We start from the raw sequence: 24,841 nt of genomic DNA, 5'->3' as shown, positions 1-24,841 counted from the left end.
TTTAAAAATTGAAGGACAGATCTTATAGAAAGTCCCTAGCTAATGCCTTGGTCTATTCCTGTATTTAAAATGGTTTATTCTTTTCAACCCCTTTTTAAAAAAATATTCTTTGTAACAGCATTTGTCCCCCTGCTCAATGAAAGTCACCAAAATTTCAATACCTTGTATCTCCAGAGGAGCCTTTGGAATTTAACAGAGCTGCTCCTCCAACCATAAGGATTAACTTTTGTACTGCTTGGACCCGGAGAGCAGAAATGGGAGCAAAGTGTAAGACTATATTGTAGTAGTGGTGGTGGTGGTGGTGGTAGTTGTATAGTAGTTGTGTAGTAGTAATAACTAACATTTATATCATGCTCACTTTGTACCTGGCACTGTGCTAAACAATTTCCAATTATTATCTCATTTGAACCTCACAACAATTCTGTGAGGTGGTTGCTGTTATTTTATCCATTTTACAGATGAGGAAACTGAGGCAGGGTGACTTGCCTGGGGTCAATCTGCTAATAAGTGTCTGAGTACAAATTTGAACTCAGGTCTATCCTGACTTCTAGGTCCAACACTCTATTAACTCTGTGGCCTAACTATCTGCAGTTTTTCTACATCTCTATTGGCCTGTAATAACAGACTTTCTAATTTGGCAGGGCTTACTGGCATTTGTTCTCCACTCGCTTTAGATATGTCATTGAAGGTTCACTTTTATGCCATGATAAGAAATTAGAATATGTTTCCTTAAGTCAGGGACCATCTCATTTATGTCTTTGTAACTCCAGTGCCTTGAATGCCCCTGTACACAGTTATGTACTTTTAAAAATTCTTGCTTAGTTGAATTGAATTCCAGTGAAAAAAATCTATGTAAGAGACACACAGAGCAACAGAGACAGAGATAGAGATGGAAAAACATAGACAGAAATAAAGAGAAAGAAGGGAAAGACGGGGGAATTGTGAGAAAGGAAAGAAAAGACAGAGACACAGAGAAAGAGAGAAATACAGAGGCAGAGAAATAAAGAGAGAAAGACAGGTAGAAGGGAAAGAGGGGAAAAGGGCAAAAGGAGACAAGGAGAAGACAGAGACACAGAGAAAGAGAGAAAGACAGAGGCAGAGAAATAAAGAGAGAAAGACAGGTAGAAGGGAAAGAGGGGAAAAGGGCAAAAGGAGACAAGGAGAAGACAGAGACACAGAGAAAGAGAGAGAGACTAAGACATACAGAGACAAAGGGAGAGAGAAAAACATGGGGAGAGAGAAGGGAAAGACAGGGAATGAAAGAAGAGGAGAGAGCAAAACAAACAGAGAGAAACACATAGAAAAGGGGGAAAGAGAAGAGAGAGACAGACACAGAGAGAAAAAAAACTTTTTTTTTTATTCAGGAGAGAAAACTTTTAAACAAACTTATGTGGGAAAACGTCAGTGCAAACAATTGCCTCCACTTGGACAATCATGTTGCATGATCTCCCTGGGACTCTAATAGAAGTTTTGTCTCCCTGAGAGCTGCCAGACAAGGCCCAGCATTAAATCTCCCAAGAGTCAGTAATCCAGATGCTCTAAATACAGCATGTGAGAAGTATTCATTTTCCATGTCAAAACCCGCTAAATATGTTTATTTCTTTTTAAATTCAGGCTGCTATAAATAACAGTGTGAGTTAGTCTCTGAAGTCTAGAAGGTTGTGGAGAGGTAAGGACAGATCAGGGATGCAGCATTTATTTAAAGTGAACTTTGGGAACAGCAGCATCATAACTTCTGAGAACTTGAGAAATAGAATTTATTTCACTCTAATACTTGGTGGCTGAGAGAGGCAGTAGTATTTTAGCCTTGTCTTAAAACAAAAGCAAATACAAACAACAACACTCTTCTTCTTCTTCTTCTTCTTCTTCTTCTTCTTCTTCTTCTTCTTCTTCTTCTTCTTCTTCTTCTTCTTCTACTTCTGCTTCTGCTTCTTCTGCTTCTGCTTCTGCTTCTGCTTCTGCTTCTGCTTCTGCTTCCTCTTCTTTCCTTCTAGAGAGCAAGGGCAAACTCTTTTTGACTTCTAACTTCCCTCTCACATTATAATCCCAACTTTCATTCTCCCTTCCCTGTTCTGTTAGTTATCAGAATGGGCCTAATGAGGACATGAATAAGGAAAAGGGAGTTATTATTGTTCCTTCTCTTTCTGTCACCTCACACTCTTCTTGGACCCCATATCTGGAACCACTGACTGGAGTTTGACCTCAGACTTATGTGGAAGAGAAGGATTTATGCAAATGGTTAATTTATCATGCACTCTGCCTACCAGGCACCAGTGGCCTTCATAATAGCCAAGACTCACAGCTGACTCATGCTAAAATCCTTGTTAGTCTTCCTTCTAATGATTGCTTTAGGCATTTGCTAGGTGGGCAAGGTCAATTAACTTTAAGATTTAGATATACTGAGGGGCCAAAAAGGTTGTTCTAGTAGGTACAAATCACCTGCCCAATTAAAAATGGATTCGAAACATATAAAATAATACTACAGATTTGAAACTCTAATCTAATAGCGTTGCTCCTTTCTAAATTGGGGAATGCTATGCATCAGGGTATCTGACAGGCCAACTAGGTCTCTCATTGTTTTGTGTTGTTGAATTATTTCAGTCCTGTGACTGAAATAACTCTGTGACCCTGTTTGGGGTTTTCTTGGCAGAGATACCAGTGCAGTTTGCCATTTCTTTCTCCAGCTCATTTTACAAATGAGGAAACTGAGGCAAATAGGGTTAAGTGGCTTGCCCAGGTTCGCACAGCTATTATTATTGTTGGGTATTTGAGGCAGGATTTGACTCCACGGCCAGCACTCTGCCCACCGCACCACCTCACTGCTGATTTCTCTCTTGGGCATGGTCTTTTTGCCAGACTCAAAGACAATTCCCAATAATACTGAGAAGCATGAAATTCCTGCTGTGCTTCCACTTGGAATCTTGAACAAAAGACAGGTGAGTCAATTGATGAAGACCAAATAAAGGATCATTCACTGCATTTTAGCATCTGTTGTTCTATAGAAAGTTTATTAGAACAGACCCATACATATACATATACAAACCACAGGCAGCTAGGTAGCACAGTAGATGAGAGTGCTAGACCTAGAGCTTTGTGTTGTTTTTCAAATCAGAGAAGCAAGTAGATCCTTAAAATAATTATTTCAATGTAAAAAAAGAGCCAAGAATTGTAGGGACCAAGGGGAAGAATTGATTCCAGTTTACAGTTGGCCAAATGTGAAGAGATTCCAATTCAATCCTTGTCATTTTTGTTGTGTTCTAAATGCAAGAAATGGGGGTCATCAAATGAAGGAACCAAAGTTAAGTTTCTAATCATTGTAATACTTAGCATTTAAATACCCCTTGAAGTTCTTACACCAAAGTGCTATACAAATACTATTTCATTTCATCCTCACAGCAACACTCCTAAGAAGATGCTATTAATATCTTTTTCTTTCTTTCTTTCTTTCTTTCTTTCTTTCTTTCTTTCTTTCTTTCTTTCTTTCTTTCTTTCTTTCTTTCTTTTTTTGGTGAGGCAATTGGGGTTAAGTGACTTGCCCAGGGTCACACAGCTAGTAAGTGTAAAGTGTCTGACGCCGGATTTGAACTCAGGTACTCCTGACTCCTAGGCCGGTACTCTATCCACTGTGCCACCTAGCTACCCCTGAGCTATTAATATCATTCCCATTTTATAAATAAGGAAACTGAGTCTCAGAGATGTTAAGTGAGTTGCCCAGGGCTACACAACTAGTAATAAATGTCTGAGGCAGGATTTGAACTTAGAACTTCCTGATTCCAGAAACATTATTCTACTAGCTGCCACTTCTTGCAAAGGGATGGGGTAAAGGGCCAAAGTTCTGTTCTGAATGTCACACAGGACAGAGCTTAGTTATAGGCATTAAGCACTTTGGTGAAAAAGTCTAACATTGCCTAAATTACAAAAATAACATTTTCTATAACCTTCAGTACTTATCAGTGGGCTTATTTCCAACAACAATTGTGCCTATGGTAGATACTCTTATCTAGAGGGATAGTCCCTATATTAGTTTTCATTTAGATGTATTGTGCAGATGAAAGATCAAGTCAGGCATGAATCTAATAACCTTGACAGTTTTCTATCGGTTGTGGGAGATATAGATTTTTACCTATAAAATATTAGTGCTTAAAAATCAAAGCTGTGGAACTAATATGTGATTTGAGCTGTCAAAAGTGGTTCGTAATAATAACTGAATTCCTAGAATCCATCATTGGCCAGTAGTTTTGTTGTTTTTTTTTTCCTTTCTTTTCTTTTCTTTTTTCTTTTTCTTTTTTTTTTTTAAATTCAGGAGCAGAATGAGAAACAGAGTTTAATCCAAGGGCCTTTGGTCAGCATTCCCCATTCCCTTGAAGCCTGCTGAACCTTCCCAACAGTGGGAAGGGGAAGATTAATAAGACATTTCTTCCTTTGCCTAATTAGCTACTGGAGCACCCACTATTGTCTGTATGTCACTCACCCCCCAAATTGTCCCAGAGATGAGAAACTCCATTGGTCAGGACCCAATTCAAAGACATAACTTATAAGCTATTAGAGATGTGTTTCCTTTTAATAGCCAGCCAGAGGTCACATCAATTCAAACAAAAGATACTTAATCAAGCAATATAGCAAATAATATAATAAGAAGAAGGCAGGCAATCCCAGGAGATGGGGTCATTAGCTTTGGTGATTTGAGGACAGACGAAGTGTACACTCTCCATCAGGTTATCAAACCACCAGCAGAGAGGGCACTGAGAGAGCATGTGTGATAAGGGAAAGCATACACATAATGAATATGCATGAATTGAAACATTGCCTAAAGGATACATGTGCACAAGGAACATATGCGTTCAGAACACATATATGTAGAGAAACACACCAAGTTACCTCAAGTTTTCTCATGAATTTTACAGATAACTTGGATAGAAGATTCTTTTCCCCTTTGAATTATCAACTAATTTAAGTCTAGTCCTTTGTGAGTGACACACAGCTGGGAAAGAAATATGAAGCATTGCCTCTTCACATAAGCAACTTATAATTCCTAAGTTATAGAGATACGACTCAGTATTAGAGAACAATAAAATAGAGTATTGTACATAACCAAGACTCTAGTGATGTGTGGAAGAGTTTCAGTGCTATATAAGTTATGAGAAGAAAGAGGCTGATATGAGCTACAGTAGCTCAATATAGTCTTATGGAAAGTATAGAACTTACATTTCATCCAGAAGGAAGGTTAGTGGGCTAGTCTGATGAATCATTCAGTCTGGGCCTGGGTTTAAATGACAATGCCCTATGGGTCACAAGGCTAAAGATGGTTTTTTGTTTGTTTATTTGTTCTTTTGGGGGGGGTGGCAATGAGGGTTAAGTGACTTGCCCAGAGTCACATGGCTAGTAAGTGTCAAGTGTCTGAGGCCAGATTTGAACTCAGGTCCTCCTGAATCCAGGGCCAGTGCTTTAAAGTGGCTATCCCATTGAGGATACCTATGCCTAAACCTTCCTGTACTCTGAGGTCTTCGGTAGGAGCCACCAATATCAAATATGTGTGTCAAAATGCAAGACACTAAATGTTACATAACCAACCCCAAACTTCCCTTATAGGAAGATTTTATTCTTAATTTTTTTAAATGATATTTTTTGTTTATATGGGTAGCTAGGTGGCACGGTGAATAGAGTGCCAGCCTTGGAGTCAGGAGGACATGAGTTCAAATCTGACCTCAGAAACTATGTGACCCAAAACAAGTCACTTAACCCTGTTTGCCTAAATTTCTTCATCTGTAAAATGAGATGGAGAATGAAATGGCAAACCACTCTAGTATCTTTGACAATAAAATCCCAAATGGAAGAGTCAGACATGACTGAAACAACTGAACAATGAATATATTTGTTTTTATATCACCAACATTTCCCAATATATCCTTCATTCATATGAAATTATTTATCATATTGTTTGGGAAAAATTACCATACTCTTTAAATCCGACTCTATGTAATTAAAGTTTGTTCATAGCTAGAATGTTTCCTGACTCCAGTAGTTCTCTGGGAATGCTGGAGTTGTATTTTGGGTTCCCCCAGGTCCTGGATCCACTCAAAACCATTCTTGTTTTGAGTTACCACACCCAGAACTTGGTGATGATCTACCCAAGCTTCTGTTTTGGGTTCTCTTGTAATTTGTTCAAGTCACCCTCTTGGCAATTTTTTTTTACTATGTGCCTAAATTCTACATAATGTAAACCTTACAGAGCCTGGACAAGAAGGAGCCACATCTCCTTTCCATCTGACTCACCTCACCAAACAACCTAATAAATTTCTTTCTAAAACTTTCAAATTTTGGGATTTGTTCTCACAAACAATATGCCCCTCCCAGACTCATCCCTTATAACAAAGAACAAACAAACAAGCAAAAATAAAATTGCTCCACAAAACTAAACAATGCCTCAACTAACACTACCATTTTATGTATTGTTCCATGACTATAGTCACCCACCTCTGCAGAAAGAGGAAGGAACTCCATTTTCATGTCTTTTCAAAGTGTCTGTTTTTTATTTTTGTTGTTATTCTTTGCATTTACACTGATTTAATCATGGGGTTTATAATTTTCCTGGTTCTACTTGCTTCACTTTATATAACTTCCTTTAAGTCTTTTCATAGTTCACTGTGTTCATTATTTCTTTATCCCCCCCCCGGTATAATAATATCATTTTGCATTAAATTTATGTATCTATTTCCCAACTAATGAACCCCTGTTTTGTTCAAGGGAGAGGTTTTTAAGGAGCATGATGGATTTGTGACTTTTCTTGGGAAGAGGGAGGGAAGGAGACTAGGGAAACTTCTGGTATGAGGGCCATGGCTTCTATCTTTTGGGCGTCTAGGAACTGAGTATGAATCATATGCCCTTTCCACAATGGGGATTATGGATTTGGGGTTTCTGAGCTATTTCCTAGGCTATTAATCTTCTATAGTAGATTTCTGAATGAATGAGAGGGAGGTGGGAAGAATGTTCTGGGAATAAAAAGCAATAAGAACAAAGACAGGTTGGGGGTGGACTAGGACATGAGTAAAACACAAGCAGAAGACAGTAAAGGGTTAATAATAATAATAATAATAATAATAATAATAATAATAGCTAATATTTCTAGAAAGTCTTTTGTTCTACAAAGCATTTCCTTTACAACACCTTCCTCCTATGAGAGACATAAAACAAATATTTATTATGCCCATTTTGCAAATGGGGAAACTGAGGCCCAGATCATCCAAATGACTTAACCAAAGTCCCATATCTGGCAAATACTAGAAGAGTGATTCAAAGTCTAGCCTTCTGATTCCAAATTTAGGGTTCTTTTCTCTCTACTATGCTTCCTTTCATCGGCTGATTTAGGATGAGAGGGTAGACAAGAAAGAGGCTATCCTTAGAGTTAGGTAGACTTGGGTACAAGTCTTTCCTCTGACATCTAGGGGTTGAGTGACCCTGGGTGAGTCACCTAAAATGTCAGTGATCCAAGAAGATCTCTAAGACCATACGTTCAAAGGTGCTCTGTATTAGTAATAGAATTCCTTAACCAGGAATTCCCTATATAGATGAAAGCACAGGTGAGGTCTATAACCACCACCACAACAGTCCAAGATGGAGGTATAGCATCCAGGATACATTGAACCCTAATGATTTTTTTTTTTGCTGGGCAATGGGGGTTAAGTGACTTGCCCAGGGTCACACAGTTAGTAAGTGTCAAATGTTTGAGGTCAGATTTGAACTCAGGTCCCCCTGAATCCAGGGTCAGTGCTTTATCCACTGTGCCACCTAGCTGCCCTGAGCCCTAATAAATTTCTAAGACTAGCAAAGTTCTTATATGTGAAATTGAGCATTTCTCATTCCTAGAAATGAAAGAAGACACGGTATAGTGGATAGAATGCTGGACCTGCAGTCAGGAAGACCACCTATGTATCTATGAACAAGTGATTTAACATCTTTCAGCCTGAGGCAGCTCCCTAAGACTTGCCTATTGAATTAAGCAATGGTTTGCTATCAGGCTTGGTAGATCATTGTTACTGTTTTTTTGTGTCTAACCCTTCATGACCCCATTTGGGATTTGATTAGCAAAGATGCTGGAATGGTTTGCCATTTCCTCCTCTGGCTCATTTTACAGATGAGGAAACTGAGGCAAACAGGGTTAAGTGATTTGCCCAGGAACACACACTTAGTGTCTGAAGTCACATTTGAACTCTGGTCTTTCTGACTCTAGGCCCAGTGCTCTATCCACTATGCTACTAAAGCTGCCCCAAGTCTTGGTAGGAGGTATTCCCAAAACAATAAACTTATAAAGTCCTTATAAGAAGTGAAATTTTGACTCAGAGCTAGTTATTTTCATTTTAAGGATTTGAACATCTTGCTGCCCATGGTTCACAACCTGTGGATTTTTGCTAAAAAGGTATTTCTCATAACGTATTGGGGCATCTTTTATTGTTGTTACGGACTTTAAAACTAAGAAATCAAATAAGATGTCTGGGGAAAACCAGTAACAATGTGACCTTAGGTATGACTTTTATCCTTTCACAACCTCCTTACCCATTCATTGCTCAAGGATTAGTAGAAGGCTGAATGATCTAATGCCTGTGTAATGGCATCAGGTCATCAGCTGAAAGGTATTAGATGAATTCCAAAATGGTAACTAGAATAATGAAGTAATGACTCACTGTGTCCCTCACTCTGGAGTGACTGGAATTTTGGAAAAGAATTCTTGGCTCTTCTGACAAGTGTTTTGGCAGCCTCATTTCTTAGGACGCTCACTTTTCTCATAAGATCGTTAGATATGGGATATTGGATCCAATCAGTCTAGTATTCTGTCTATGAGAAGGATTCAAGGGCATTTGATGGGAGAATATGATTACTTTCTATTACATTAGCTTAAAAGATTAAAGAAGTACCCGAAATATCCCAAACTTTAATAACCTGTTTATTAATTTATGATGATGATAATGATAATAAAATAGCCAATATTTATATAATGCTTTAAGGTTTGCAAGCAATTTACATGTATTGTCTTATTTGATCCTCAAAATACCTCAGAGAAATAGATGGGATTATGATTTTCATTTTACAGATAAAGAAACTGAGGCTAAAAGAGATTAACTGACTTGTCCAAGGTTACATAGATAGGAAGACACTGAGGTAAGTTTTGAACATAGGTCTTCCTAACTACAAGTTTGTCACTCTATTCACTACCACCTGGGATTCCATTTGGGTCTAAAAATATTTGTCTTCATACTGTCCTCATACATCTAATAGCTTTACCCACCCAGTAGCTTTCTCACTTTGATTTCTTTTATCTGTTGTCAGATAAAATTTGAAAGGCACAGACTGCCCTTACACTATCCTAATTCTGTTATTGGTTTACTCTTTACCTTTGGGTGAGGGTCTTAACCATGTTGGAGTGATCAGAGCTTTGATCTGATGTGGATAAGAAACAATGTTTTATTTTGTTCCCTCCATGCTCTTTTATTTGCTTTTACTTCTTTTTCTCCTCAGAAAAGTAGCATCCTGCCTCTCATTCTTCCTCACCAACTTAAAAATAAAAGGCTGAATCTCCTTCCCACTCATCCCCTCAGATTGTACCCTATTCTACCTCCCTTCTCTGAGATGAAAATATTGCTATTGGGGCAGCTAGGTGGTGCAGTGGATAGAGCACCGGCCCTGGATTCAGAAGGACCTGAGTTCAAATGCAGCCTCAGACCCTTGACACTTACTAGCTGTGTGACCCTGGGCAAGTCACTTAACCCCAATTGCCTCACCAAAAAAAAAAAAGAAAATAAAGAGAAAAAGAAAAAGAAAATATTGCTATAGTTTGACTCTATTCTAGAATGACACCATTGGCATCCATTATACCTACTACACATGGAATTTGGAATCAAGGTCTATCTCTGAATCATGCTCCCATCATTTGCTAGCTTTGTCACCCTAGGCAAGTCACATAGGTTTTTAATTGATCTGGGTTTCAATTTCCCCATTTTAATAATAATACTTGTTCTATCTCTCTTGGAGGTATTGTGAGATAAATAATAAATAGCTTAGAAAGAAAATAATAGAAAAGAAGTGCTTTAATAAAAGTAGTATTAAATGTTATGAATTCCACAAACTTTTAAAATTCATTCATTCATTCTTAACCTTTATTTTTTTTTAATTTTGAGTTCAAAATTCTCTCTCTTCCTCTAGCCCCTCTTCCATCCATGGAGAAGACAAGCAACAGGATGCCCACTATCCATGTGAAGTCTTGCAAAACATACTTTCATATTAGCCCAAAATAGCAAGAAAAATAAAGTTTAAAAAAGTATCCTTCAATCTGCAATCAAAATTTACCAATCCTCTCTCTTGATGTGGATATTTTCATCATGGTTCTTTTGGAATTGTATTGATCAGAATATCTAAGTCTTTCATGGCTGATCATCATTACAGTATTGCTGTTAACATGTCTTCTGGTTTTGCTCACTTCACTGTGCATCAATTCATAAAAGTTTTCCCATGTTTGTTTTTTTGAAATCTCCTTATTTCTTATAATGCAACAGAATTCCATCATAATCATATAACACAACTTCTTTAGTCATTCCTCAATTTGTGGGCATCCACTCATGGACTTACTTTAAAAAAAACAACTCTATTTTAATAAAAATTGGTTTCCTTTGTAATCCTATATGCCTTGTGTATTTAAAAACATTTTTTTTCGGAGACAGGATCTATAGGTTTTACCAGACTTGCCAAGCAGCCCATAATACCAAAAAAAATAAGGTTAAGCCCCTCTGTGCTATATAAATGTAAGATATTTTTATGATTAATCCTCCACAGGCAGGTGAAAACCTTCTGCATCTTCGGGTCACTCATCCCTACTCGAATATCACAGAAATGAACAACAATACCCTGGTAAGAATCGGTTGTGTGTCCCCTCCCTCAGTTTTAACAGCAGTTTGCGTCAATTGATGGACAGATCCTTACAGAGATCAATTCACACCTGTACCCATATAGCAGAAATGCACATGAGAGTGGAAGGGAAGAACTAGGGAGACATAAATTCAATGCAACACAATTGCAATGTTGTGCCTGCCCACATTCTCCAGATTCCTAAATGCCTGATATATTGCAGTGGCAGGAGAATGATTGCAAGATACATACAGATATCTTCTAGCTCCTTTATTCTGTGAACTAATGCAGGCTCTGTTTTGTGAGCCCTTGCAGTGCTTCCTCTAGGGTCATTTCTGTAGCATCATATGCAAGCATGTAATTAACAATCTTTCATGAAGCACTCTTCCCCCCAATCTCTAGAGCTATTCAGGGATGAGTGAGTGAATCCCTAAAGTCTGTTACGTGCTTTCCATCATGCTCTCTAGGTCTGTGCTGGGACAGCTCCTTCAGGACCTGAGACTTCAAAGGGGCCCTTCAGCCCCTCTCTTGCCTTAGCAGTTCAGGTACCCATGAAAGTCATACTTTCCATGCTAATAATTAGGACAGATTGTTTAGGAGATTCATAGGAACTGACATCATAGTGCTAGACACTATGTGCTACAATGTGTGGGCTGCTGAGCTTGGAGTCAGGAAGACCTGAATGTGCATCTTGTCTCTAACATTGACTATTTGATCCTAGGTCAGTCATCTGACTTTTAATGCCTCAGGCAGTGCTGGAGGATCAATTAATCAGCAAGTATTTATTAAGTGCTTACCAGGCACTGTGCCAGAAGCTAGCAAAATGGAGACAAAAATTAGTTTTCCTTGCCTTTAAGGAACTTAACAACACATATACATATCTAAGTATACACAGACATATGCAAAAGACTTATCTACTAAGCCATATAAATGGTTACCATCTGTGCTCTTGGGGAAAATCCCCATCCTGGCAAAATCATATTATCACAAACAGTGTTGTAAGGGAGCTCTTAGGCTATCAGATCCAATGCTTTCATTTTAAAAAATGAAGAAACCAGGGAGGTTAAGCAATTTGCCCAAGTTTACTAACATAAGTAGATTTTGAACCCAGGCCCTCAAAATCCAAAGGCAGATGCATAGAGCACTGGATCAAGGGTCAGGAAAACCTATGTTCAAATCTAGTCTCAAATTCTGCATATCTATTTTTCTCTATATCTATCTATCTATCTATCTATCTATCTATCTATCTATCTATCTATCTAACTCTCTATTTTTTGGCAGGGCAATGAGGGTTAAGTGACTTGCCCAAGGTCACACAGCTAGTAAGTGTCAAGTGTCTGAGGCTGGATATGAACTCAGGTCTTCCTAAATCCAGGGCTGGTGCTTTATCTACTGCACCACCTAGCTGTCCCTATTCTCCTATATTTACTAGCTAGATGATTCTATGCAAACCTGCCCCAGTTTCCTTATCTGTAAAATGAGGATCATAATAGTACTTACCTCCCTCCCAGAGTGGTTGTGAGGATCAAGTGAGGTATTTGTCAAGTGATTTGCAAAGTTTAAAGCACTCTCTAAATGTTAGCTATGAAGATACTAATTATGACCCGATGCTCTTTGTTGATTCAAGCTCCTCCAGGTCTTTATATGCATTATTTCATGAAAGCCTCATAAAAAAGTTCTTACATAGATTCTGCAGATGAGGAAACCAAAGCTCTGTGGGCTTCAATGACTGACCCAACATCACAGAGCTCATAAGTGTGAGAAGCAGGATTTGAAAACAGATCTTCCTGACAAGAAGGCCAGCACCTATGTTTATTGGGCTTTCAGCTGACAAGATTTATAATGACTCTATTATATTTAGCACAATGAGACAGAAGTTTCTAAAGGCTCTACTCCATGATCAAGACTATATAAGATGGGGCAACTAGGTGGTGCAGTGGATAGAGCACTGGCCCTGGAGTCAAGAGGACCTGAGTTCAAATCCTCCTCAGACACCTAACACTCACTAGCTGTGTGGCTTGGGCAAGTCACTTAACCCCAATTGCTTCACCAAAAAAAAAAAAAAGACTATATAAGATGGGGGGTAGCTAGGTGGTGTAGTGGATAAAGCACTGGCCCTGGATTCAGGAGGACCTGAGTTCAAATTAGGCCTCAGACACTTGACACTTACTAGCTGTGTGACCCTGGGCAAGTCACTTAACCCTCAGTGCCCCGACAAAAAGAAAAAAAAAGACTATATATGACAGATATCCCATGTCTTATGTATTTTGAGTAATTTATAGAAGTTAAACAGAAAAATAAGTTAGTATAACCTTCTGTTCTCTACTTCCCTCCCTTATTTTTTCTTTCCTTCCTTCCTTCCCTTCTTCCTTCTTTCCATCCTTCCCTTCTTCCTATTTTCCTTCCTTCCTACCCACCCTGAATTTGCCCTATCCCCATCTAAGAACTTTAGCTGATGAACAAGAGTCTCATAAAAATACATTTTTACTTAGACACATGAGTGAAACGGACAGCTTAATAAGGAGTTTTCAGTATAGTGAAAAGTATTTTTCAGGTTTCTTCCAACTTCTGATTGCCATTGATTCTTATCTTTCTGCTTTATAGTTGCTCATGTACTCCAATCCACTGATTTGAAGTGCTTTAAAAACAATGCATATAGTCGGTATGTAAAGAGGATTGAAAAGACATGCCTTTGGAAATGTTTCTTTGATAGAGTATAAAAGTGATTTGTGGAACAGATACAAAAGTATATGATACAAATGAAATTCCACCTTATGCAGATTTTTCCAGCTGCTAATGCCTTCCTTCTGAGATTACTTCCCATTGACCCTGTATATATCCTCTGAGTCCCTAGTTATTTACATTTTGTCTACTCCATTACAACATGAGTTCCTTGAGAACAGGGACTATGTTTTTACCTTTCTGTGTATACCTAGAGCTTAGTACACTAGCTGGCACATGGGATGGATGCACTTGTTCATCCTTCATTTTCTAAGAGGACCAATGAAATCACAGGGTGTTCACTTGTGAGTGCATTAAATTTAAATGAGGTGTAGTTACACAAAGTCATCAGCTTCACTCTCTTCTAACCATCACAATCCAGTGGCAAGTCAAGTTAATATTTAACTGACTGACTTTACAATATATGAAGTTTTCCCACAATTCAAGTGCTTTTTCCCTCAGATGGTAGATACTGTATCCACATGGAAGAGGGCCAAATTTACTTCTCCAAAATTCCACCTAGAAATCCTAATGAAGAAATTCCCTTTTGTTTCACTCATAATAAATAAGAAGTCACAAATGCTTCCAGGGTTTCCATGGAATTTGCTGACCTTCCATCTTCTTTCTCTTTAGTGGGAATGATCAGAAATGGAGAAGCGGAAGTGGGAGGAGATCACGGGGTCAAATATGTAGGGGTTTAAACCTTGGATCCCAAATGAATTCTGAATGTCACTGCCTGCATATGATCATTCGGTAATGAGTTAATCATTTCCTTCAAAATAATATATTTTTCTTCCTGTTCTCCCAACTCATCTTACCCACTTTGATTCAGCCTGCCTCCATTCCCAGCACTGATGAGTTGATTAGACACCACCACCTAAACCCTTATTCCCTTGAACTTACTTTGTTGTTGAACTCAAGGCTGAATAAATTCCCAATATCAAATTTGTCCTTCTCTCACACTGCTGAGCATCCCTGAAGAAAGATAAGAATCAAGCGAATTTCAGTCACTATAAATTGATGAGCAGATTATAAATAATCAAAGCTGAGCTCTGCTGCTGCCCAGTAATCCTGTTATTCCACCTTCATTGACTGCCTATCTCATTTTCCCTAGTGAGTGATCCAAACAATTTCCTCTCTCAGTAAGACCTCATTGCATCTCCATTGCTTTGATGGCAATCACCTTTAAGAAGGCATCATGGTGAGGGGCAGCTAGATGGCACAGTGGATAAAGCCCAAGCCCTGGATTCAGGAGAACCTGAGTTCAAATCTGGCCTCAGACATTTGACACTTACTAGCTGTGTGACCCTGGGCAAATCACTTAACCCTCATTGCCCCACAAAAAAAACAAAACAAAAAGGCATCAGGGAATGTAGAAAAGGGTCTAAGATTGGAAGTCAGAGGACCTGGATTCAAATCTTTTCTCTGCCATTTATTACTTGTGTTCTTCTAATCAAATCCTTTAATCTCTCTAAGCTTTAGGTGTTTTTTTATCTCTAAAATGAGAGGGTTGGCCTCTAAAGTCCCTTTCAGCTCAAAATATATGATCTTTTGGCCTATTCTCTTCCTTCATTCACTGAGAAGATTAAGGTCATTTGAAAGAAGTACCCTCAATCTCCCTGGTCCACTTCTCTTTAGCATTACACATTCTCTTTTCCTTCTTGATAAGGGTAAACCTTCTATTTGTACTCTTGATTTTCTCTATAGCCACTTTTCTACACAAACATCTTCTCTACAACTTTGTTCTAGCAATAATCTATGTTATGAACCTTCAATTTGTCCCTCAATTGGTACCTTGCATTCTCTGTACAAACATTCAAAATCTCCCAAATCTTTTTTTCAATGCCTTCCCTTGACTCTGCTACCACATCCAGCTACCTACCATCTCATCTTTCCTCCTTTCCTTAAACAGATTTGCTGAAAAGTTGTCCATACCTGAGATCTCCATTTCCCTTTACATTCTCAGTCTTCTATTTCTCTCTCTCTCTCTCTCTCTCTCTCTCTCTCTCTCTCTCTCTCTCTCTCTCTCTCTCATTATCCCTAAATCTAAAGGCTTTTTTTTTCTTGTCCTTATCCTACTTGACTTCTCTGTAGCACTTATTGCTGTTTACTTGTCCCTTCTTTCTGAACCTTTCTCCTCCCTTAGCTTCCATAATGACCATCTTCCTTGTTGTTTGTCCTTTATTCTTTATTTGTGATGCAATTGGGGTTAAGTGACTTGCCCAGGGTCACACAGCTAGTACGTGCCTGAGGTGAGATTTAAACTCAAGTCCTTTTGACTCTAGGGCCAGTGCTCTATCCACTGTGCCACCTAGCTCTGCTATATAGCTATCCTCCTTGATCTTTTTACCACTTTTCCAACTCCTTTTTTGATTTATTTTCTGGCTCTTTGTTCTTTTCTGATACCTTAGGATGGTTTACCCCTAAGGTTCAATTCTTGGCAGACCTATTTTTTTTTCACACTCTTCCTTGGCAATTTCATTCATTTACACAATTTCAATTAAAATCTCTATTCTGATGATGCTGAAATTTCAATTTCTTCTCTTATCTCTTTAATGAGTTCTAGAACCAAATTTACTTTTTTAAAAATTGAAGTACAACTAGATGTTCCTCCATTTTCAAATGTAATAGCTCCCAAACTGCAATTCCCCATCCCCAAATTCTATCCTTCTGTTTTACTTCACTGTTTCTGCTAGCTTGAAACTTTGGAGTTTTTCTTTAACAATGTGGTAGCAGAAAACATCCCTCAACTTGAAGGTCCCAGAATCAAAGTTCATCCTAGTTCTTCCACTTATTCCTCATGCCACTTTGAATAAATTATTTAATCTTTCTGGGCTTTCTGGGGAGGGGAGGGGAGGGGAAAAGAGGAAAGGGTGATAGAATGGCTAGTGAATTGGCTTCAAAGCCAGGAATGACCTCAGATCAAATCTTTTGACAAGTATTGGCCACATGACTTTGGGCAACTCTCTAAGATTAAGTTGCAGAGAAAATTCTGACTGTTATTGCTAAAGGAAATGTTTCTTGACTGGAAATTCCCTATAACAAAAGAAATTACAAGCCTAGTACCTTGCCTATATAAATATATGTTATATACATATACATATATATATATAATAGTTTTGCTGTAACATAGAAAACATGCAGGGAATGGTATAAGGTGGGGAAGGCAGGGTAGTTCCAATATGCCCATTAAAAAAAACATGAAAGATATTAGATTTATAATGCTTAGTTTAAGTTGGGAGAGGGAGTGGGGAGAGAGAAGACAGAAGAAACGCCTTCTCCAGACCAAGGATAAATTAGCTAAGGACAAAAGCAGTTCAATGATCATTTATCATGTAGAATGTAGAGACAGGGAATCTGGGATCCCTGTCCTGGCTTTGTGACTCAAGGTCAGGAAATTCATAGTTCTGCTCATTATTTCTATTTTTAACCTTTTTATTTGAGCATCCTTCCAAAATAGCATTAGCTACAACCATTTCAGGGCAGCAACTTCTTCCTCCCTTGTCACAAAACCTACTGAGAAAAGGGTGGCTAAGGCTCTTGGGAGCAAGGAAGCCAGTTGCCCCTGAGGAGGGAGTGTGTGTGTGTGGGGGGGGGAAGGTGGATCTGGGATGTAGAACCCACTACAGGTGTTGAGGAGTTAACAATCAAAGGAGCTGGAAGTGCTAACAAATGTGAAAGTCAGGAAGAACGGAAATGCTGCTATTCCTCTAATCTATCCTCTATAAATTATAGATAACCTGCCGTCACAAGAAGGGCTTTGAAAGCTTTCATATCATTCTCTGTCTGGCAGAGGCTGGAAACCTTTCACAGTCCAGTCCAAAGAAAATTATGAATTGTCTCCATCTGAGAGGAAACGGGCTTGATGCAAAAATGATTGATGAGTTTTTCCCTAAAACACCCCCCTCCCATCAGTGTTCCCACTCAACCCCAATAAGATGAGTTTCCTTTTAAAAAAAAATCAGTGATTCTCCAGAAAACTAACTTGACCACCATGGGAGATGAGCACCTTTGATCAGACTAAATCAAAAAGAAGCCCAGATCTGTGAAACTTAAGCTGTTATCCGTGAAACAGGTTAAAACACCAATGGAAGTAGTCTCAGTGACAAAAGGAAATCAGTCTTGTCTGCCACTTAAAGAGATCCTAAATCTGAATCCACACTAGCAATCGCTGTCAAATTTAGGGTGCTTTGTTCCAGTCAGTAGCAAGTGAAGACACATTTATGAAGTGTTTGCTATGTACCAGTGACTGTGTGAAGAACTAAGAGACACTGATGGTTAAGGACTTAAGGACTCTCCTTTCCTTCCTTCCTCCTCCTTTTCCTCCTCTTCTTCCTCTTCCTCCTCCTTCTTTACCACTTTCCTTCCTAGTCTGATTCATCAAACTGTCATTGGAATACTAAATTTATGGAATCACATATTTCGAGCTAGAACGATCTCAGAGATGAGCTAGTCCAAATGTCCTCATTTTATCAAAATTGAGTCCTAAAGACAGTAAATCAATTGACAAAGGTAAAATAGGTGTTATCAGGTAAAAACCTGGAGTGGGGGAGGAAGAAACAAAAGATCTTATGTATACTAGCCTGCCCAACTGCCATTTCCTAGAGCTAGTAGATTCAAATAATACTAATAATAATTTATTCTATTCTGTGTGTTTCTATGAAACATTGAATCACCTTAATTTTTTAATTTTAAACTTGAGTCTAGAATTACTGATGTTTTTGGTTTCCAGATTCTTCTCTGAATGTTTCATTTTTGTTATTTTGAGAAATCTGATGTTCTTTTTTGTATGCAAAAAAATATAAATTGTATGAACTAGCTAAATATTGACATAATCTTCTAGTACCTTTTTGAGGATCTTCAGTAGTAGATCTACTGGAATTGTAAATTGATCCAACCATTCTGGAGAACAATTCAGAGCTATGCCCATTAGGGTATAAAACTTTAACACTTTGCCCCCAGGAATTCCACTACTAGGTGCGTATCCTAAAGAGATTTTTAAAAAAGGACCTATATGGACAAAAATATTTATAGCAACTCTATTTGTGGTGGCAAATAATTGGAAATTAAGGAAATGCCAGCATTAGGGGAATAGCTGAACAAGTTGTTGTATGTGAATTGTGATGGAATACTATTTTGCTATAAGAAATGATAAGCAAGATGGTTTTACAAAAAACCTAGAAAGACTTGTAAGAACTGACACAAAGGGAACTGAGCAGAACAGACAGAACTTGTACACAGTAGTAACAATATCATTTAATGGTCAGCTGTGAATCACTTAGCTATTCTCGACACTACAATGATACAAAGTCTGAAGGAGTTAAAATGAAAAATGCTATCCACCTCCAAAGAAGGAGTTCATGGAGTCTGAATGCAGATTGAAGTATACTTTTTAAACTTTATTTTTCTTGTATTTTTGTCTGTTTTCTTTTTCAAGATGGCTAATATGAAAACGTTTTGCATGACTGCACATGTATAATCTATGTCAAATTGCTTCCCTTCTCAAGACAGGGAAGAGAGAGAGGAAGGGAGAGAATTTGAAACTCAAAATTTAAAAAAAAAATGTTACAAATGGTTTTACATGTAATTGGAAAAATTAAGAAATAATAAAGATCAAAAAATAGTAGACCAAAATCTAGAGAGTATGATTCAGGGATATTTTGCTCATTCTTCTTATCTTCTGTTGAGATATCTGTGTCCCTTCCAATCGTTCTGGCCATAGTAATGTTAGTTTCTGTCCTTAGGGGTATTTCTCAACAACTGCAACCTTTCTCATATGGATCTTACCATTGCAATATCCACCTCATATCCTTCTGTGTACATGGCCTGAAACGTTTTCCTGCTTTCAATGGGAGAAGGCATTTGTTCATGATGGCTATAACCATATATATACTGGGAAACATTTTACAACTAGTTCTCCAAAATTTATGACTCACTTTTAAAATTTAACCTACATTAGTAACATCTTCTCCATTGCTTTCTTAAGTCTAGACAATCAACAAAGCAGGAAAGCCCTTATGTCAGTTTCTGAAGTCTAAATGCTCACCCTGAAAATTTAACATTTGGCTCTCCTGAGCTGTTAAGACTAGGTTCCCAAACACCCCTGATTACTGCAGATATCATTTTTTAATTATTCTGTTTTAGTATAATTTGGTCTGCTTCATGAATTAAATGCAAAAAGGGTTTTGGGGATACTAATATTCTATTTTTATCATCCAATTCATGATTAGGCATACTTGCTTGAATTTCTATTAAGTAAAGTATTTTTTTTCTTTTAATGACCTCAGTGTCTTTACCTTTTTCCTCTTTAGATTTTACTAACTCCTCAGTATCATCTCTTATTACACCTAATCTAGCCTTGGAGTGATAGATACTATCTTATATGACTGAGCAGCACTGGTTAGTAACACGTCGTCACGTGACTTCAAGCTGTGGGTACCACTGACAAAAAACAGTATGGATAGAAGCAGTATAGCCTTTACCTATAACTGGTGAGATCTATTTCCAGTTTTGTGAATTTTGTCACAGTGCATATTAAGAATATTCATGTCATGGTCTATGTCATACACTCTCATAGTTTGTCTGCCTTATTAATCTTCATTGACGCATTTCCAGTATATGTGTATAATGTGTTCTGATCTGTCTTGCCTTCTTGTGGTACTAGAATCTGAAGGAGCACAACTTGTTCCTCTGTCTTCTATGTCAAGCTGATCATCACCATTATTTTGAGTTGGGGCAGCCTGCAACTCTATGTGTTTTTATCTATTTTTTAAATTCATAAGGATAGTTTCATCACATGGACCAAAGTACCAACCTAATCAATGGTATTACCAGAGTTATGTCACAGAATATATAGGGGGTCTCTTCTGCACATCATTCTTTTACTCTGTCTTTCTCCCTTCCCACACTAAATGATATGGTTGATTGGTTAACATTTCACGAAGTTATTATAGTTGTTGTTGTGTTTTTATAATTATTATTTTTAAAGGCAGCATAGCCTAGACTCATATTCAGTTCCTTCCTTGGACACATATTAACTAGGAGATGCATGATCAGTCAGTGATCATTTATGATGTCTTTACTGTATGCTAGGCGCTATGTTCAACACTTAAGATAAAAAAAAAATCAGAAAAAATCCTTCTCTCCAGGAATCTGCATTCTAATGGGAAAGAAAATGTGTGAGCAATTAGATATATACCAGTTGTATACAGAGTAGATGGAAGGCAAATAATTTAGCCTTAACCCTAGGTAACTTCTTAGAATATAAGTTACACATGGCTAATATGGAAATATGTTTTGCATGACTTCACATGTATAATCAATATTATATTTCTTACCTTTTCAAGAGGTAGAAGAAAGGTAGAAGGGAGAGATAGAATATGAAACTAAAAAATTTTAACAATTAATTTTGTTTTTTAAATATAATTGGAAAATATTTAATGAAATTAATAAATTTTAAATTAAAAAAAACCCTAGAGATTATGTGTTATAAACAAGTTTCCAATTTCCCTCACTGGAGATTTACTGTACTAATGAAATTGCAAGTTTGGACCAAAAAATATTTTAAATAAATTTTAAATAATTTTAAATAAGGAAGGAAGAAAGGAAGGGAGGGAGGGAGGGAGGAAGGAAGGAAGGAAGGAAGGAAGGAAGGAAGGAAGGAAGGAAGGAAGGAAGGAAGGAAGGAAGGAAGGAAGGAAAGAAAGAAAGAAAGAAAGAAAGAAAGAAAGAAAGAAAGAAAGAAAGAAAGAAAGAAAGAAAGAAAGAAAGAAAGAAAGAAAAACATACTGGAAGTTCACTATCCTTCAGAAAATAATGGATGGCAAATCCCCACACACAAAAATCTAAATTCCTGAATAGCCTGGAAATCCAACAAATAAATGGCACTGAACCTAAAACATCATCACAAAATTCTTGCCCATAATCACTGAAATACAACATTAAGAAATGAAGCAACTAGATGGTACAGTGGATAAAGCAACAGCCCTGGATTCAGGAGGACCTGAGTTCAAATATGGCTTCAGATACTTGACACTTACTAGCTGTGTGACCCTGGGCAAGTCACTTAACCCTCATTGTCCAGCAAATAAATAAAAAGAATTAAAGATTCAAGAGTGATGTTTTTTACTGGTTGTCACCATACTGAATATTCATAACCTCCAAATTTTACAGAATAAAAAACCCTCAAAATATAGAGACTTAGCAGAAAAAAACTAAACTATAGGAAACTATAGGAAAACAGGATAAAGTACTGCTTTTGCAGTTATTCTAATGATATTATCAGTACACCTAGAGATGAGCTTTTATGCCAATACTTTTATTTAAGTACCAAAAGCAATTATTTTATCCAATTGGGTAATAGTCTGCTGGAAATTAAAAATAAACAAGCAATAGTAGGATGCCAACTTGTCCCTGAAACATTTCTCTCTGAACTCCATATAAAATGAGAAGAACAGAAGTAATATCACTACAATCAGAACTGAACTGGTAAATATTTAACAATTGGCTTTCTGAAAAAAAAATGTAATCTGAATTATTAATACTTTCTCCATCATTTTCTTAAGTCTAGAAAATTTACAAATAATGAACCAAGCCCTGCTTATTTATGAGATTTAAATGCTCACTTTGAAAATGTAACAATCGGAGCAGCTAGGTTGCACAGTAGATAAAGCACTGGCCCTGGATTCAGGAGTACCTGAGTTCAAATATGGCCTCAGACACTTGATACTTACTAGCTGTGTGACCCTGGACAAGTCATTTAATCCTCATTGCCCCCCACACGCAAAAAAGAAAATGTAACAATCAAACCTGATTCAGCAGGCTCCAACACACCCATGCCTGTATTATTTTCTCTTGTTAGATCTGCTAAGAAGTCTGCTTGAGCTCTTGGCATTTGGAGTCCTGGAGGGAGAAGGTAAATGTATCCCCTAAGTATGCATTGCTCTTTCGGGCCACACAAACAGGTCACAAGGTTTTATGGCCTGCATTATAATTAGAATGCACTATCTGATCACCTTTTCCATTACATTCAGTGTCCTGGCCAAGGCAAAATGGCTCTTCTGATTTTTTTTTTTCCTGTGCATCCTTGCAAGTTCTAAAGTCAAAAGAGGCAAAATGCCCTGGAGTTTTTTTGACTTTCCCTTCTCCTGACTGCTTGTCTTCACGTCATGTTCTGGTTCTGCTCCCAGGCCTGAACATGATCCCCATTGTGGGAGTCTCTGAGCTCCTAGTCCATTTTGATTGCACTTCAGACAGAGTGCCCCATAACCTTTCTTCATAACCGTGCCCTTTAGTCAACCAGCAGATGCTATTTCTGGTCCAGATGGACCAGGCCACAGAGATGCTATCATTCTCCTTGACAAACCAACTTAATGAACTAAAAGTATTTCTCACTGACCCAGTTATTCTGCTCAAAATCCCCCTTCTAAAATCTACCTGATATCTCAAAGCTATAGACCTACACTCATGATAATTAATTCCTCCCTCAGTTGGGCATCAATACATTTCAAATATTTATTAAGTCTTAGCTTGCCCTTTTTCCTCTCTCACCACAAAGCCAAGCAGCTCTTTAGCTTCTTATCTCTCCTGAGTCAAATCATTCCATTTCCTTTAATCATTTTTGAATTTTGCTCTCTGAACTCCCTTAATTTGGTGATATCTTTTTGGTAGTAAGTTTGCCCATCACAGCTGGGCAGATCTGTTCCCTTTTAATGTTTGGCCCATTATTTCATTAAGTATTAATATCAGACTCCTTCAGATGTTATTTCCCAGACTCCCACTTCATTCATTTTTTTGAAGGTGGGCACCATGGTTTTCTGATCTTCTGGATTCTTACTTGTTTTCAAAGAATGCATGATAGGAGCTAGAGGCAGCATTGCACACTGAATAGAGAGTTGGTACTGGAACCAAGATGACATGGGTTCAAGTTCTTTCCATGACAAATAATGGTTTTGTGACTGTGGGTAAGTCACTACTCCAGGCAAATCTCTAAAACTTATAATGTTTGCTTGGGTTTTTTTACTTATTTTATTTTATAGCATTTTTCCAATTAAATGCAAAGATCATTTTTAGCATTCATTTTTATATAAAATTGTGAGTTCCAAATTTCCACCGTCCCCTACCTCCTTAATATGGTAAGTAATTTGATATAGGTTATATATGTTCAACCTTGTAAAAACTATTTATATATTAGCACGTTATGAAAGAAAAAATAGTTTGCAAAACAATTACAGTTTGCAAAAGAAAAAAAGCCATGAAAAAATGAAGTGAAAATAGTATGTTTCAATTTGCATTCAGACTGCATCAGTTCTTTCTTTAGATATGGATAGCATTTCATTTTTTCTTTTTAATTTATGAAATAAAAGTTCAATTCAACATGAATCTATGTATAAGTCTCTTCACGGGGGTGGTGAGGGGTGGGGAAAGGGGGGCTGGGGATACAGAAAAGAAAAAAAATACAGAAGAAAAGCAAACAGCACCATTCCTGTTTTGAAGGAGTTTATAGTCAATAGAGAGATAGGGCAAGTACACAAATTAGTAGATATTACTGGTTCCCCCACACCTAGCAAAATGCTTTGTATTTGCCTTGTGTTTACTTACCTGTGCCCATGCTGTACTTTGTCTAGTGGAAGGAAAGTTTCTTGAGAGCCTGGACCATTTCTCTTGCATCTTTGTAGCCCCATAACCCAGTACAGAGCCTTGAACATGGTGGGCTCTTAATAAATTCTTAAATTGAATTTTGTTAAAATTCAGAGGAAGAACTATCAACAGTTCAGGAGGGAGAGCTCTCTTTTATCTGAGAGTGGACCAAGGAAAACTTCATTCCCTCTCCCTCCCAAACTGCCAAACTTCCCCCACTTTCCCCCTTTCTTGCCTGCCCTTTGGCAATATGTATTTCCCAAAGCCTTCATTATTTTCTAATTGTACACATTTATACCCTTCATTTTTCTTCCTAGAGACAAGCACAAAATTACCTTCATGTGACAAGCCATTGGAGAACCATTATTAATGTTCTCCTTATTCCTTGTCTTAGTTTTTCTCCAGACCAAGATATATTTGTAAGAACCTATCTGCATTTTACACTTGTTCCTGACCATGACTGCTACTTGACTCTCCTTATTATTTTTCCTATGCTGAGTGGTAGTTACAGTTTTGCTGATTTCCATGGCCCACCCCCATCTTCATTTACTACAACAAACCAATTGTTTCTTTCTTAGGTTTTAGAAAT

At 37.7% G+C, this 24,841-nt stretch overlaps 1 pseudogene; it reads right to left on the bottom strand.

Annotated features, from left to right (window-relative positions):
- The window catches only part of LOC122751379, a 36,800-nt pseudogene extending 12,480 nt beyond the window's left edge, over positions 1-24,320 (bottom strand).
- Positions 24,321-24,841: the final 521 nt, after the last annotated feature.

Source organism: Dromiciops gliroides, chromosome 1 (assembly GCF_019393635.1).
Source record: "Dromiciops gliroides isolate mDroGli1 chromosome 1, mDroGli1.pri, whole genome shotgun sequence".
Classification (NCBI taxonomy): domain Eukaryota; kingdom Metazoa; phylum Chordata; class Mammalia; order Microbiotheria; family Microbiotheriidae; genus Dromiciops; species Dromiciops gliroides.
The sequence above is the reverse complement of the archived record's forward strand: the minus strand, read 5'-3'. Positions and strand labels throughout refer to the sequence as shown.